The sequence below is a fragment of the Lissotriton helveticus genome, assembly GCF_964261635.1.
Source record: "Lissotriton helveticus chromosome 1_1 unlocalized genomic scaffold, aLisHel1.1 SUPER_1_unloc_3, whole genome shotgun sequence".
Taxonomy (NCBI): domain Eukaryota; kingdom Metazoa; phylum Chordata; class Amphibia; order Caudata; family Salamandridae; genus Lissotriton; species Lissotriton helveticus.
The window spans coordinates 5,102,813-5,116,206 of record NW_027611670.1 but is presented as its reverse complement, the minus strand read 5'-3'; the positions used below and the strand labels follow the sequence as shown (position 1 = coordinate 5,116,206).

The 13,394-nt window shown below is 55.6% G+C and overlaps 1 protein-coding gene across 1 annotated transcript in view; it reads right to left on the bottom strand.

The window, feature by feature from the left end:
- Positions 1 to 6,217, bottom strand: part of LOC144805859 (uncharacterized) — a 105,731-nt gene extending 99,514 nt beyond the window's left edge. The window contains exon 1 of the mRNA XM_078672341.1: positions 6,098 to 6,217. The gene's annotated coding sequence lies outside the window, so the exon portion shown is untranslated. The remainder of the gene's footprint in view (positions 1 to 6,097) is intronic.
- Between the last annotated feature and the right edge of the window lie 7,177 nt (positions 6,218 to 13,394).

Here is a 13,394-nt window from a genome sequence, read left to right as displayed (position 1 = left end):
TGTTTGAGGTGGCATTGCGGGCCAACAACCAATTGATCTCCCTCTCCGGCTTGGCCCGGTGAGGACCTGGACGTGAGCCGGAGTCTAGTGAGGAATAGGATGTGATCAGGGCCTGTTGAGGACCAGGACGTGAGCCAAGGCCTTGTGAGGACCAGGACATGTGTCGGAGCCTGGTATGGACCAGGACGTGAGCCGGAGCCTGGAGAGGACCAGAACATGAGCCGGAGCCTGGTGAGGACCAGGACGTGAGCCCGAGCCTGGTAGGGACCTGGATGTGAGCCAGAGTCTAGTGAGTACAAGGATGTGAGCCAGAGTCTAGTGAGGACCAGGATGTGATCAGGGCCTGGTGAGGCCTGAGATGTGAGCCTGGGCCTTGTGAGGAACAGGACGTGAGCCAGGGCCTTGTGAGGACCAGGGCATGAGCTGGGGCCTTGTGAGGATGAGGACATGAGCCAGGGCCTTGTGAGGACCAGGACGTGAGCCATGGCCTTGTCAGGACCAGGATGTGAGCCATTGCCTTGTGAAGACCAGGACTTGAGAGCCAGGGCCTTGTGATGACCAGGATGTGTGCCGAGGCCTGGCAGACCAGGATGTGAGCCAGCACCTTGTGAAGATCAGGACGTGAGCTGGGGCCTTGTGAGGATCTAGGACATGAGCTGGGGCCTTGTGAGGACCAGGAAGTGAGCTGGGGCCTTGTGAGGACTAGGATGCGAGCTGGGACCTTGTGAGGACCAGGACGTGAGCTGGTGCATTGTGAGGATCAGGACATGAGCCAGGGCCTTGTGAGGACCAGGACGTGAGCCATGGCCTTGTGAGGACCAGGATGTGAGCCATTGCCTTGTGAAGACCAGGACTAGAGCCAGGGCCTTGTGAGGACCAGGATGTGACCCGGGGCCTGAAGGACCAGGATGTGAGCCAGCACCTTGTGAAGACCAGGACGTGAGCTGGGCCCTTGTGAGGATCTAGGACATGAGCTGGGGCCTTGTGAGGACCAGGAAGTGAGCTGGGGCCTTGTGAGGACCAGGATGCGAGCAGGGACCTTGTGAGGACCAGGACGTGAGCTGGTGCGTTATGAGGACCAGGACGTGAGCCAGTGCCTTGTGAGGACCAGGATGTGAGACAGGGCCTTGTGAGGACCAGGTCATGAGCCAGGGCCTTGTGTGGACCAGGACATGGGCCGGGCCTGTTGGAACAGGATGTGAGCTGGAGCCTGGTGGACCAGGACGCGAGCCGGGCCTTGTGAGGACCAGGACGTAAGCATGGGCCTGGTAGACCGGGATGTGAGCCAGGGTCTGGTGGACCACGACATGACCCAGGGCCTTGTGGGGACCAGGGCGCGAGCCAGGGCCTTGTGATAACCAGGACGTGAGCTGGAGATTGGTAAACCCCGACGTGAGCTGGGGCCTGTTGGACCGGGATGTGAGCCAGGGCCTTGTGAGGACCAGGATGTGAGCCAAGGCCTGGTGGACCAGGACATGAGCCGGGGCCTTGTGAGGACCAGGACGTGAGCGTGGGCCTTGTGGACCTTGTGAGGACCAGGACGTGAGCATGGGCCTGGTAGACCATGAACTGAGCTTGGGTCTGGTGGACCAGGACGTGACCCAGGACCTTGTGAGGACCAGGACATGAGCCAGGGCCTTGTGAGGACCAGGACATGAGCTGGGGCCTTGTGAGGACCAGGACGTGAGCCGGGGCCTTGTGAGGACCAGGACGTGAGCCGGGGCCTTATGAGGATCAGGACATGAGCCAGGGCCTTGTGAGGACCAGGATGTGAGCCATGGCCTTGTGAGGACCAGGACGTGAGCCAGGGCCTTGTGAGGATTAGGACGTGAGCTGGGGCCTTGTTAGGACCAGGATGGGAGACGGGACCTGGTGGACCAGGATCCTGAGCCAGCTCTCACTCCCTTGAAGAGGCCAGACTAAACACATGGTTTGTCCTCTCTTGCAGGACCAGGGAAGGGTCAGTCCAGAGATCCAAGGATACCAGAGACTGGGGCGCCCCCTGTTTTTCCTTGTATTTCTCCCTGAAATAGATAAAACTGTGTGAAATCTCCTTGAGAGAGATTCATATTATCACAGATCTCACAGGACTCACAATCAGCAGAAAGAGGCTGAGAATGAACGTCCTTGCACATGAACTGTTCTACTCTTATCTGCCCCGATGCCCTGGGAAGTACCAAATATTTCCGAAGCGTGATCCCCTGAATATTCATGCCTGTACTTTCATGTAATACGTAAGTGCATTCTGGGGGTTGTAGTCTTGGTTACTTTACTAAAGACAGTGGTTTAAAAAATAAACTCCATGCTTGGAGGAGATGTGTGCCTTTGTCAGGAGCCATCTAAGGCTCTGTGGTAACTCCAGATACTTTTCAAAAACGCGGATTATGAGCTCTTAAAATAAAATGATATGTCTGGAAAGGAGCATCTCTGGGCGGTGAGAGCAGCGGCTGAGGCGGTCCACATTCTTCATACCAAGAGAACAGGACAGGCCTCACCTCCTACCCCTACAGGGCAGGTTTCATCCCAGCAGACGACACGCCTCCACTCCTCTGCATCTCCCTGGACAGGCCTCAACCACTCTGCACCCCTCCCGGATACGCCTCAGCTCCTCTGCACCCCCAGCCCAGGACAGGTACAACCTCCTCTGCACCCCTGGACAGGCATCACCTGCGCTTCACCCCCTGAACAGGACATGCTTCACCTCCCCTGCACCGCGGACAGGCCTCGCCTCCTCTGCTCCCCCTGGACAGGCATCTCCCCTGAACCCCTCAGGACAGGCCTCACCTCCTCTTCACCCCGGAACAGGCCTCACCTCCTCTGCACGCACCGGGACAGGCCTCACCTCCTCTGCACGCTCGGGACAGGCCTCAACTCTTCTGCTCCCCCTGGACAGGCATCTCCTCTGCACCCCAGAGGACAAGCATCACCTCCTCTGCACCCTTGGACAGGCCACACCTCCTCTGCACCCCCATGGAACAGGCCTCAACTCTGCTGCATCAGATTTGCAGGCCTCATCACCTCTGCACCCCTGGACAGGCCTCACCTCCTCTACACCCCTGGACAGGCCACTTCCTCTCCTCCCCTGGGGAGGCTTCACCTCCTCTGCGCCTCTTGGACAGGCGTCACCTTCTTTGCAACCCCCTTAAAAGGACATACCTCCCCTCCTTTGCACCCTTTGGACAAACCTCACCTCTGCTGTACCCCCCAGACAGGCCTCACCTCCTCTGCACCCCGGACAGGTCTCACCTCCTCTTCACCCCTGAACAGGCCTCACATCCTCTGCACCCCTGGACAGGCCTCACCTCCTCTACACCCCCGGACTGGCCTCGCCTCCTCTGCTCCCCCTGGAGAGGCATCTCCCCTGCACCCCTCAGGACAGGCCTCACCTCCTCTTCACGCCGGAACAGGCCTCACCTCCTCTGCACACACCGGGACAGGCCTCACCTCCTCTGCACGCTCGGGACAGGCCTCACCTCTTCTGCTCCTCCTGGACAGGCATCTCCTCTACACCCCAGAGGACAGGCATCACCTCCTCTGCACCCCTGGACAGGCCACACCTCCTCTGCACCCCCGTGGAACAGGCCTCAACTCTTCTTTATCAGCTTCGCAGGCCTCATCACCTCTGCACCCCTGGACAGGCCTCACCTCCTCTACACCCCCTGGACAGGTCACTTCCTCTCCTCCCCTTGGGGAGGCTTCACCTCCTCTGCACCTCTTGGACAGGCGTCACCTTCTTTGCAACCCCCTGAAAAGGACATACCTCACCTCCTTTGCATCCTTTGGACAAACCTCACCTCCGCTGTACCCCCCAGGACAGGCCTCACCTCCTCTGCACCCCGGACAGGTCTCACCTCCTCTGCACCCCTGGACAGGCCTCACATCCTCTGCACCCCTGGACAGGCCTCACCTCCTCTACACCCCTGGACTGGCCTCGCCTCCTCTGCACTCCTCTGGACAGGCCTCTCCTCCTCTGCACCCCCTGGACAGGCCTCACCTCTGCTGTACCCCCAGGACAGGCCTCACCTCCTCTGCACCCCTGGACAGGCCTTTCCTCCTCTGCCCCCTGGACAGGCCTCACCTCCTCTGTACCCCTGGACTGGCCTCGGTGCTTCTCCCAGGAGCTCTCGATGAAGGATTCTCATTAAGGACAGAGGAGCCCAGACTTCATTCCACCCCATACAGCACCTCTCAGTCCGCCCTGAGCCTCGCGGCGCTATGCACAGTCCCCCGAAGAGAGACACTGCTCCCCTGGATAGGCCTCACTTCCTTTGCACCACTGGACAGGCCTCACCTCCTCTGCACCCCGAACAGGCATCTCCTCCTCTGCCCCTTGGACAAGCCTTTCCTCCTATGTATCCCTGGACAGGCCTCGCCTCCTCTGCACCCCTGGACAGGTCTCACATCCTCTGCAACCCTGGACAGGCCTCACATCCTCTGCAACCCTGGACAGGCCTCACCTCCTCTGCACTCCTCTGGACAGGCCTCTCCCGCTCTGCACCCCCTGGACAGGCCTCACCTCCTCTGCACCCCTGGACAGGCCTCACTTCCTCTGCACCCCTGGACTGGCATTGCCTCCTCTGCACTCTCCTGGACAGGCCTCTCCTGCTCTGCACCCCCTGGACAGGCCTCACCTCCTCTGCACCCCTGGACAGGCCTCATCGCCTCTGCTCCTCTGGACAGGCCTCTCCTCCTCCGCTCCCCTGGACAGGCCTCACTGCCTCCGCTCTCCTGGACAGGCCTCTCCTCCTCTGCACCCCCTGGACAGGCCTCTCCTCCTCCGCTCCCCTGGACAGGCCTCAACTCCTCTGTACCCCTGGTCAGGCCTCTCCTCCTCTGCACCCCTGAACAGGCCTCACCTCCTCTGCACCCCTGGACAGGCCTCTCCTCCTCTGCACCCCTGGACAGGCCTCTCCTACTCTGCCCCTGGACAGGCATCTCCTCCTCTGCACCCCTGAACAGGCCTCACCTCTTCTATACCTGTGAACAGGCCCCTCCTCCTCCACACTCCTGGACAGGCCTCACATCCTCTGCACCCCTGGACAGGCCTCACCTCTTCTATACCTCTAAACAGGCCTCTCCTCCTCCGCACTCCTGGACAGGCCTCACCTCCTCTGCACCCCTGGACAGGCCTCACCACCTCTGCTCCTCTGGACAGGCCTCACCTCTTCTGTACCCCTGGTCAGGCCTCTCCTCCTCTGCACCCCTGGACAGGCCTCCCCTCCTCTGCACCCCTGGACAGGCCTCACCTCCTCTGCACCCCTGGACAGGCCTCAGCTCCTCTGCACTCCTGGACAGGCCTCACCTCCTCTGGACAGGCCTCACCTCCTCCGCTCCCCTGGACAGGTCTCCCCTCCTCTGCACCCTTGGACAGGCCTAACCTCCTCTGCACCCCTGGACAGGCCTCACCTCCTCCGCTCCCCTGGACAGGCCTCACCTCCTCTGCGCCTCTGGACAGGTCTCCCCTCCTCTGCACCCCTGGACAGGCCTCTCCTCCTCTGCTCCCCTGGACAGGTCTCACCTCCTCCGCTCTCCTGGACAGGCCTCTCCTCCTCTGCACCCCCTGGACAGGCCTCTCCTCCTCCGCTCCCCTGGACAGGCCTCAACTCCTCTGCACCCCTGGACAGGCCTCTCTTCCTCTGCACCCCTGGACAGGCCTCGCCTCCTCTGCACCCCTGGAGAGGCCTCAACTCCTCTGCTCCCCTGGACAGGCCTCACCTCCTCTGCGCCCCTGGACAGGCATCTCCTCCTCTGCTCCCCTGGACAGGCCTCTCCTCCTCTGTACCCCTGGACAGGCCTTTCCTCCTCTGCACCCCTGGACAGGCCTCTCCTCCTCTGTACCCCTGGATAGGCCTCGCCTTCTCTGCACCCCTGGACAGGCCTCTCCTCCTCTGCACCACTGGACAGGCCTCCCCTCCTCTGCACCCCTGGACATGCATCTCCTCCTCTGCCCCCCTGGACAGGCCTCACCTCCTCTGCTCCCCACTCAGCATCAGCAGCAGGAATAGCTGAGCTCTCCTGACAACACCATTAATGGGGGGAGGGGAATCTGATCCAGTGATTAATAAATTGCAGCCAAGTGAGTTAGCAGCTGTCCTACCTGAGCAGAAACCTGTCCAGGCTCTCTCCTCCTCCTGGGGGCAGATCTGGGGTCTGAGGGGGGATATGTGAGGGTCTGAAGATGGCGGTAACTGCAAACACAGACAGACAGGGCTCCTTCCTCCTCTGCAGCAGGCTGGGCACAGAACACAGGGAGGAAGTGATGTCACCACTGCTGCTGGTGCTGTCTCTGCCACCGCTGACCCGGAACAGGAAACCCTTCTCACTTTCACCCAATGTGCAGCTCAGGCAAGGATCGCCCTCTGGTGGCCGCTGATGAAACAGCTGCCTCCAGGCTCCAGCAGTGAATACATTTCACACAAACAAATGCAGGGCCTCACACTTGGTTGCTGCTGTGAGAAAGTATTTATAGCTTCACTTCAGACAAGCATCTTCCAATCACTGATGTAGAGGACTAAAAAGTATTTACAGAAAGGTGACAACTGGAAGTGTCAGTCTGTATTTCAATGAATATATCTGTATTTAAATGAATATATCTGTATTTAAATGAATATATGAGTATTTCGGTCAGTTTTGCAATTAAACTGGACAACTTTTTTTTTTTTTTTAATAATTTATTTGCAGGTTTTTCAAATCCACAGCGTGGTACATAGGAAAGTAAACAGAGGAAAATGCCAGGGAGTTTTAAACACCAGATCAAATAAAATTTGACATAGGTCATGTGTCAAAGCGACAATTAAAGGAACAGTTTATTTCCAATTTTTCGGTGTCTGTCGCTTATTCCTTATATTTGATACAGTTTTATATCCTCGAACAAGACTGAAATGTAGGCCCTAATTAGGTCTTGAGTTTCTTATTTAAGAGCACAACTGTCTCCTAAATTATTAAGATACCGGCCTCTTGCAGACTTTGTTGTTTTCTTTACAGTAACCACCTCCCTCTCTCAACAAAGATTCACTGACAAAAAAAAGCAATTTTTCTTTGAAACAATTCATTCCTAAGATAGAGATATCAAGTATGAACCAGAAATGTCTCACATAGTTTGCAATGTATCATATAAATGAGTGGGTGTTTCTGCTCTGAGGAACAGGGGAGGGGTATTTCACTACTCAAAAATATTGTTCTCCTTCACAGAGGCCCCTATATCACAGTACGCTCGTCATCAATACACCATTGATTAGTGAGTGCGTCAACTCTTTGTAGCATTGTCATGCAAGCAGGCTTGAGTGCCTCGACAGCGACATTATTTCGGACATGCATACATCAGAGCCCTCAAGCGTCACCCATCACGAGTGACACCAACACATTTGGAGGTCGGTCTGAAGTCTCACTCAAACCTGGCTCATTCTTCCAAAATATGGGGATAAACTAGAACTTCACACATGACTATTCGGCACAGAGCAGACCCTCTGTCCCACATTTTGTTGGCAAAACCTCTCTCATATTTCACCATGAGTACTGCACACAGTTCAGTAGAATTTTAAATTGAATATCTATTTTAGTGAGACTTGGTTGTTAATTTTATCACTTTACAGGTGTTCTGATCATGTCTATAAATTCAGTAATGTCTCTTACTTTGGAATTGTCAAAGTCAAATGTTAAGTGACTCCACTCCCTGTCTCTTTTTTTAATACCTCAATTCTCTATTGATTTTTCATATACAATGAGCATATTACAGGGATCGAAGTTTATCGACTCAGCAGAATCCAAGATACTGTGTAAACTAGAACTTGTGAGAATACATTGAAAACAGGAAAAACAATAAGATAACCCGTCCAGATAGAGGTGAGATGTGACCCAGAAGATCCTGCAGATTATCAGGTAAGGATGACGAGGGGAACACAAGGGAAAGGGATGTGGGAACAGGAGAGAATAGTCAGTGTGCCAGGCCCATCGTCACCACCATATGTGCTTTATAGACCCCCTCCGGCATCCAGTGCCAGCGGTGTAGGAACTTGAAATAACTGAATTTCAACCTGACCACCTTGAGGAAACTGCCTTGGTCTTTCCAAAGGTCATGCCAGTGCTGCTCAGAGAGTGAGAGGCCCAGCCTCTGCTCCACAAACAGCGTAAAGTGTGGGCAGTGGTGCTCGAAAAAAGGCTGTTCATAGCTGTAACATACAATCCCACCATAGTGTCCTTGTATCCTTTCCGCATCAGGATATAATGTAACATTGGGTCAGTGTTAGACCTGGCACCTTTGTCGTGAGTCGTCCTTCCATTTTTCTCTTTTGTCTCCTCTGTGTTTGCTGGTGTTAGATGCTCTAGGCGCTGTGCCACTGCCATAAAGTGCCACAGCGCGAATGCTCCCTATTGTAAATTGACTGTTTGAATTAGTACAATCCTAATTGACCCAAGGAACATGATAGAAAATTCGAATTTAGTATGCCTGAGCTCCGAATATTAAAGTGCATGTTTTAGTGATGATTATTTTTATATTCTGTCAATCAATCAATCATTTCCATTTATAGAGTGCGCTACTCACCCGTGAGGGTCTCAAGGTCCAGAGGGGGGGGGGGGGGTGCTGCTACTGCTCGAAGAGCCAGGTCTTGCTTGAGGTGCTTCCCTTCCTGAAGCTGAGATGGTCCTGAGTCAGTCGTAGGTAAATAGGGAGGGAGTTCCAGGTCTTCGCTGCCAGGTAGGAGAATGATCTTCCCCCGGTGGTGGTTCTGCGAATCCGTGGGACGATGGCGAGGGCGAGGCTGGTGGAGAAAAGCTGGCGGGTGGGGGTGTAGAACGAGAGGCGGCCGTTGAGGTTTTCGGGGCCCATGTTGTGGAGCGCTTTGTGTGCATGGGTGAGCAGTCTGAACGTGAATCTTTTGTTGACGGGCAGCCAGTGGAGGTTCCTCAGGTGGGTGGATATGTGGCTGTGGCAAGGGATGTTGAGGATGAGTCGTGCGGAGGCGTTCTGTATGCGCTGGAGGCGATTCTGAAGTTTGGCGGTGGTTCCTGCGAATAGGGCATTTCCGTAGTCCAGCCGGCTTCTGACGAGGGACTGGGTGACTGCTCTACTGGTTTCTGTGGGGATCCATCGGAAGATCTTTCGAAGCATGCGCAGGGTGTTGAAACATGAGGATGAGACGGCGTTGACTTGTTTGGTCATTGTGAGGGAGGAGTCCAAGATGAATCCCAGGTTGCGTGCGTGGTTCCGTGGGTGTCGGTGCGGTGCCCAGCGCCGAGGGCGACCAGGAGTCATCCCAGGCAGATGGGGATTGTCCAAGGATGAGGACCTCCGTCTTGTCCGAGTTGAGCTTAAGACGACTGAGCTTCATCCATTCTGCTACCTTTTTCATACCTTCCTGAAGCTGGGTGTCGTCGGCGTAGGAAATGATGTTGATGTTGTGTTTTCATGCGATGGTGGCGAGGGGGGTCATGTAGAGGTTGAAGAACGTTGGACTGAGTGAGGATCCTTGAGGCACGCCGCAGATGATCTCGGTGGCCGCGGAACAGAAGGGGGCCTTTGCTTGGATTCCAGTGTCGTCGATTAGGGTGCGGTGGCAGACGGTGTCAAAGGCAGCTGAGAGGTCTAGGAGGATGAGGGCGGCTGTTTCTCCGTTGTCCATCAGGGTTCTGATGTCGTCAGTGGCTGCGATTAGGGCGGTCTCGGTGCTGTGGTTGGGTCGAAATTCAGACTGGGTGGGGTCGAGCGAGTTGTTTGCCTCGAGGAAAGCAGTCAGCTGTTTGTTGACGGTCTTCTCGATGACTTTAGCCAGAAAGGGGAGAAGAGAGAGGGGGCGAAGTTCTTGAGGTTCTTGGGGTCCGCTGTGGGTTTCTTCAGGAGGACGTTGATCTCTGCGTGTTTCCAGCTCTCAGGTAAGGTTGCTGACTTGAAGGAGCTGTTTATGACGTTCCGCAGGTGGGGTGCGATGGTGGTGTCGGCTTTGTTGAAGATGTGATGGGGGCATGGGTCGGAGGGGAAGCCGGAGTGGATGATATTCATGACGTGGATGGTGTCTTCACTGCTGATCGGGGTCCAAGAGCTGATGGTGGTGGTGGGGGTCGCTGGTTTGGTGTCCGAAGGTGGAGTTTGGGGTCCGAGGCTGTTATATCTGCGATCTTGCAGTGGAAGAACGTGGCGAGGGAGTTGCAGAGGTCTTGCGAAGGGGTGATATTGTTGTAGCTGGCGTTGGGGTTGGAGAGCTCTTTGACGATGCTGAAGAGTTCCTTGCTGTTATGGGTGTTGTTGTCCAGTCGCTCTTTGAACGTTGTCCTCTTGGTGGCCCTGATCTGCTGATGGCATTTGCGGGTGGCGTTTTTGAGGGCTGTCATGTTTTCTGTTGTTCGTTTGTGGCGCCAGGTCTTTACGAGTGTACGGCAGGATCTCTTTGCGGTTTTGAGGGCGTCTGTGATCCATGAGAGTTTTCTGGTGGTGGTATTGCTGTGGGGGTTCTTCAGTGGGGCGAGGTCGTTGGCGCAGCTGGTGATCCACTGTGCGAGGTTGTGGGCAGCGTTGTTTGTGTCGGGTATGTTGGTGTCGGGTGGTGGATTCTGGCTCAGTGAAGTAGTAAGCTGGTCTGTGGTGATTTTGCTCCAGCATCTGCGGGGAATCTGATGCATGAGGTGGTGAGATGTAGTCTTCTTGAATGTGAAGTGTATGCAGCTGTGGTCGGTCCAGTGTAGTCCGGTTGAGTGGCTGAAGGTGACGTGGTTACTGGCGGAGAAGATGGCGTCAAGAGTGTGGCCAGCGAGGTGGGTGGGGGTGTCCACCAGTTGCTTGAGTCCGAGGTTGTCGAGGTTGTCGAGCAGGGTGGTGGTGGTGCTGTTGTTGTTTTTCTTCAGGTGAAAGTTCAGGTCTCCTAGGAGGATGTATTCTGGTGAGGCTAGGGCATGCGGGCTGATGAGGTTGGCGATGGTTTCGCTGAATTGTCTACGCGGGCCGGGGGGGTCTGTAGATGAGCGTTCCTCTGAGGGTGGTCTGGGGGTCGGTGTGGATCTGGAAGTGTAGGTGTTCGTGGTGGAGAGTGTGTCTTCGGTGTTGGTCGTGACGCTGATGGTGTTTCTGTAGATGATGGCGATCCCTCCTCCTGTTTTGTTGACGCAGTCCTTCCGGGTGATTTTGTAGCCGTCCGGGATGGCTATAGCGATGTCGGGGGCTGAGTAGGCATTCATCCAGGTTTCCGCGAGGAAGGCGACGTCAGGTGCTGTTGTGTCGAGGAGGTCCCAGAGTTCGATGGCGTGCTTGTGAACGGAGCGGGTGTTGAGGAGGATGCACTTGAGGTGGTTGTTGTTATGGTTTGGTTTGGCGGGTGGGGTGCGGGGTCGGAGGCAGGTGAATTTGCAGGCTTGACAGGTGAAGGGTCCGTGGGTGCGCCTTGGGGTGGCTTGATAGCAGGCGAGTGGTCGTCCGGTGTTGAGTGCGTTGAGGGCGGCGATGTCGTACTTCAGTCGGATGTCCAGGTTCCTGTGGGGGCCAGGGGTTCTGGCACTGGGCGCAGTCCAGGCATGGACGGGCACAGACGGGCTTGCCTTTGGTGCGCCTTGGCGCGCCAGCGGCGCTTCCGCGTGGTCTCCTCCATAAATGGCGAAGTGGGAGGGAGGAGTAGCTGGGAGGCGGGAGCGGGGTGGCGAATGGGTGTCGGGGAGCGGGTACAGAAGAGAAAAAGGGGCGGGTCTGCCGGGGAGCAGCGGTGGGAGCTGGTGGCACAGAGCAGGAGAAATACAGTCACGGGGAGTGCAGAAAACAGAAAAGAGCTAAACACAGGGCACAAAGCAAATACAATAATGGGCACAGTAAAAACACAAAATACTCAGAGCAGACGGAGCACAGGAGCAGCGGCAAACTCACGGCAGCAGCGGTGAAGGTCCTGGTCACACACGGGGAGCCGTGCGGTGCATGGAGCGACCGGCCCTGCGAGCAGGGTCAAGGATCACAGCTCACCACCATGCGGTCTCCTCCATAAATGGCCAAGTGGGAGGGAGGAGCAGCTGGGAGTGGGAGCGGGGCGGCGAATGTGCATCGGGGAGCGGGTACAGAAGGGGCCGCCGGGGAGCAGTGGCGGGAGCGGGGAGCGGTGGGGCACAGAGCAGTAGAAATACAGTCACGGGGAGTGCAGAAAACAGAAAAGAGCTAAACACAGGGACAGAAAAGAGCTAAGCACAGGGATGTGATTGAAAATATCACTTTTAGGAAGAAGGTAATTTCTTGCCTAAACCTTCCAGTGTGCGCTGCTGTTATGTGTATTGGCTATCTGGTTTTGGAGGGTCAGGGCAGGCTGATCCCGACCAATATTGAATAGAGATATATGCAGTTGGAGTATGGGGAGGGGTGACCCTTTGATCTGAGCAGGGCTGTGCCTGGCAAGGTCAATGATGGCTCCACCTCCCACTGTGTGTCTGATAACAGACCCCCTCTTCCTAAAAGGCAGGATGTTATGTTATTTTATATGTAATAGAAAGCTTGTATCGCGCACTAATACTCTACAGTGTCCTGGCACGGAAGTGAACTGGGGCGGAACAGATGGAAACCAATTAAGTCTTGAGTAAGCTGAAGATTCGCAGGGAGCGAATTCCAAGCCACTGCTGTTTTAACAGAAAGAGACTGGCCTCCCAAGCGAGCTCTGTGGAAACGCGGCATTACCATCCGGCGTAAAGAGGCAGCCCGCAGAGATCGATTGGGTACATACAGGGCAAAGCGCCACCTTAGATACAAAGGACCAAGACCATGAAGGGCCCTGTGCGCAAGAGTGAGAGCTTTGAATTGTACTCGCTGGGCCACAGGCAGGCAGTGCAGATCCCGCAAATGCTGTCGAACACTAGATCTCCTGGAGATGTTAAAAAGGAGTCTAGCTACGGCATTCTGTATGGTTTGCAGTTTTTTCAGCAAATACCCGGGAATGCCAATGAACAAGGCATTGGCATAATCAAGACGGGAAAGAATCAAAGCACGGGCTACTGTCTCTTTGGCCTCTCTAGGGAGCAGGGGAAATAACTTTCTAAGTGTCTGGAGGGTGCCAAAGAAGACAACAGTCAGTTTTTTAGGTCGAGGACCAAAGGCCGCGCTTGCGCAGTCTCCGGGAGGAGATTTAATGATTTTGAGTCATTTTCAGTTTGGGGGCTTGAACCCGCCTCTCTCCTCCAGTGGCTGGCTTCCTAAACGGAGCCCAGCCATTGGAGGAGACAGGCGTCACTCCAATAAAGCCCCGTCTCTTTCGGATTCGGGGGCGTGTTTTTTTGCGTTCTTTCGACTGTGACGTCACCCGTCACTCAGAACGCCAAAACACGCCCCTGAATCCGAAATTTGCAGACGTTTGCGGCCGCCATTTCTATCTGCTCTCTTGCAGCGTGCTCCTTTTTCTGCAGGAATAGCTGGTGGCAAGAGCGCTTTATCAAGCGTGGAT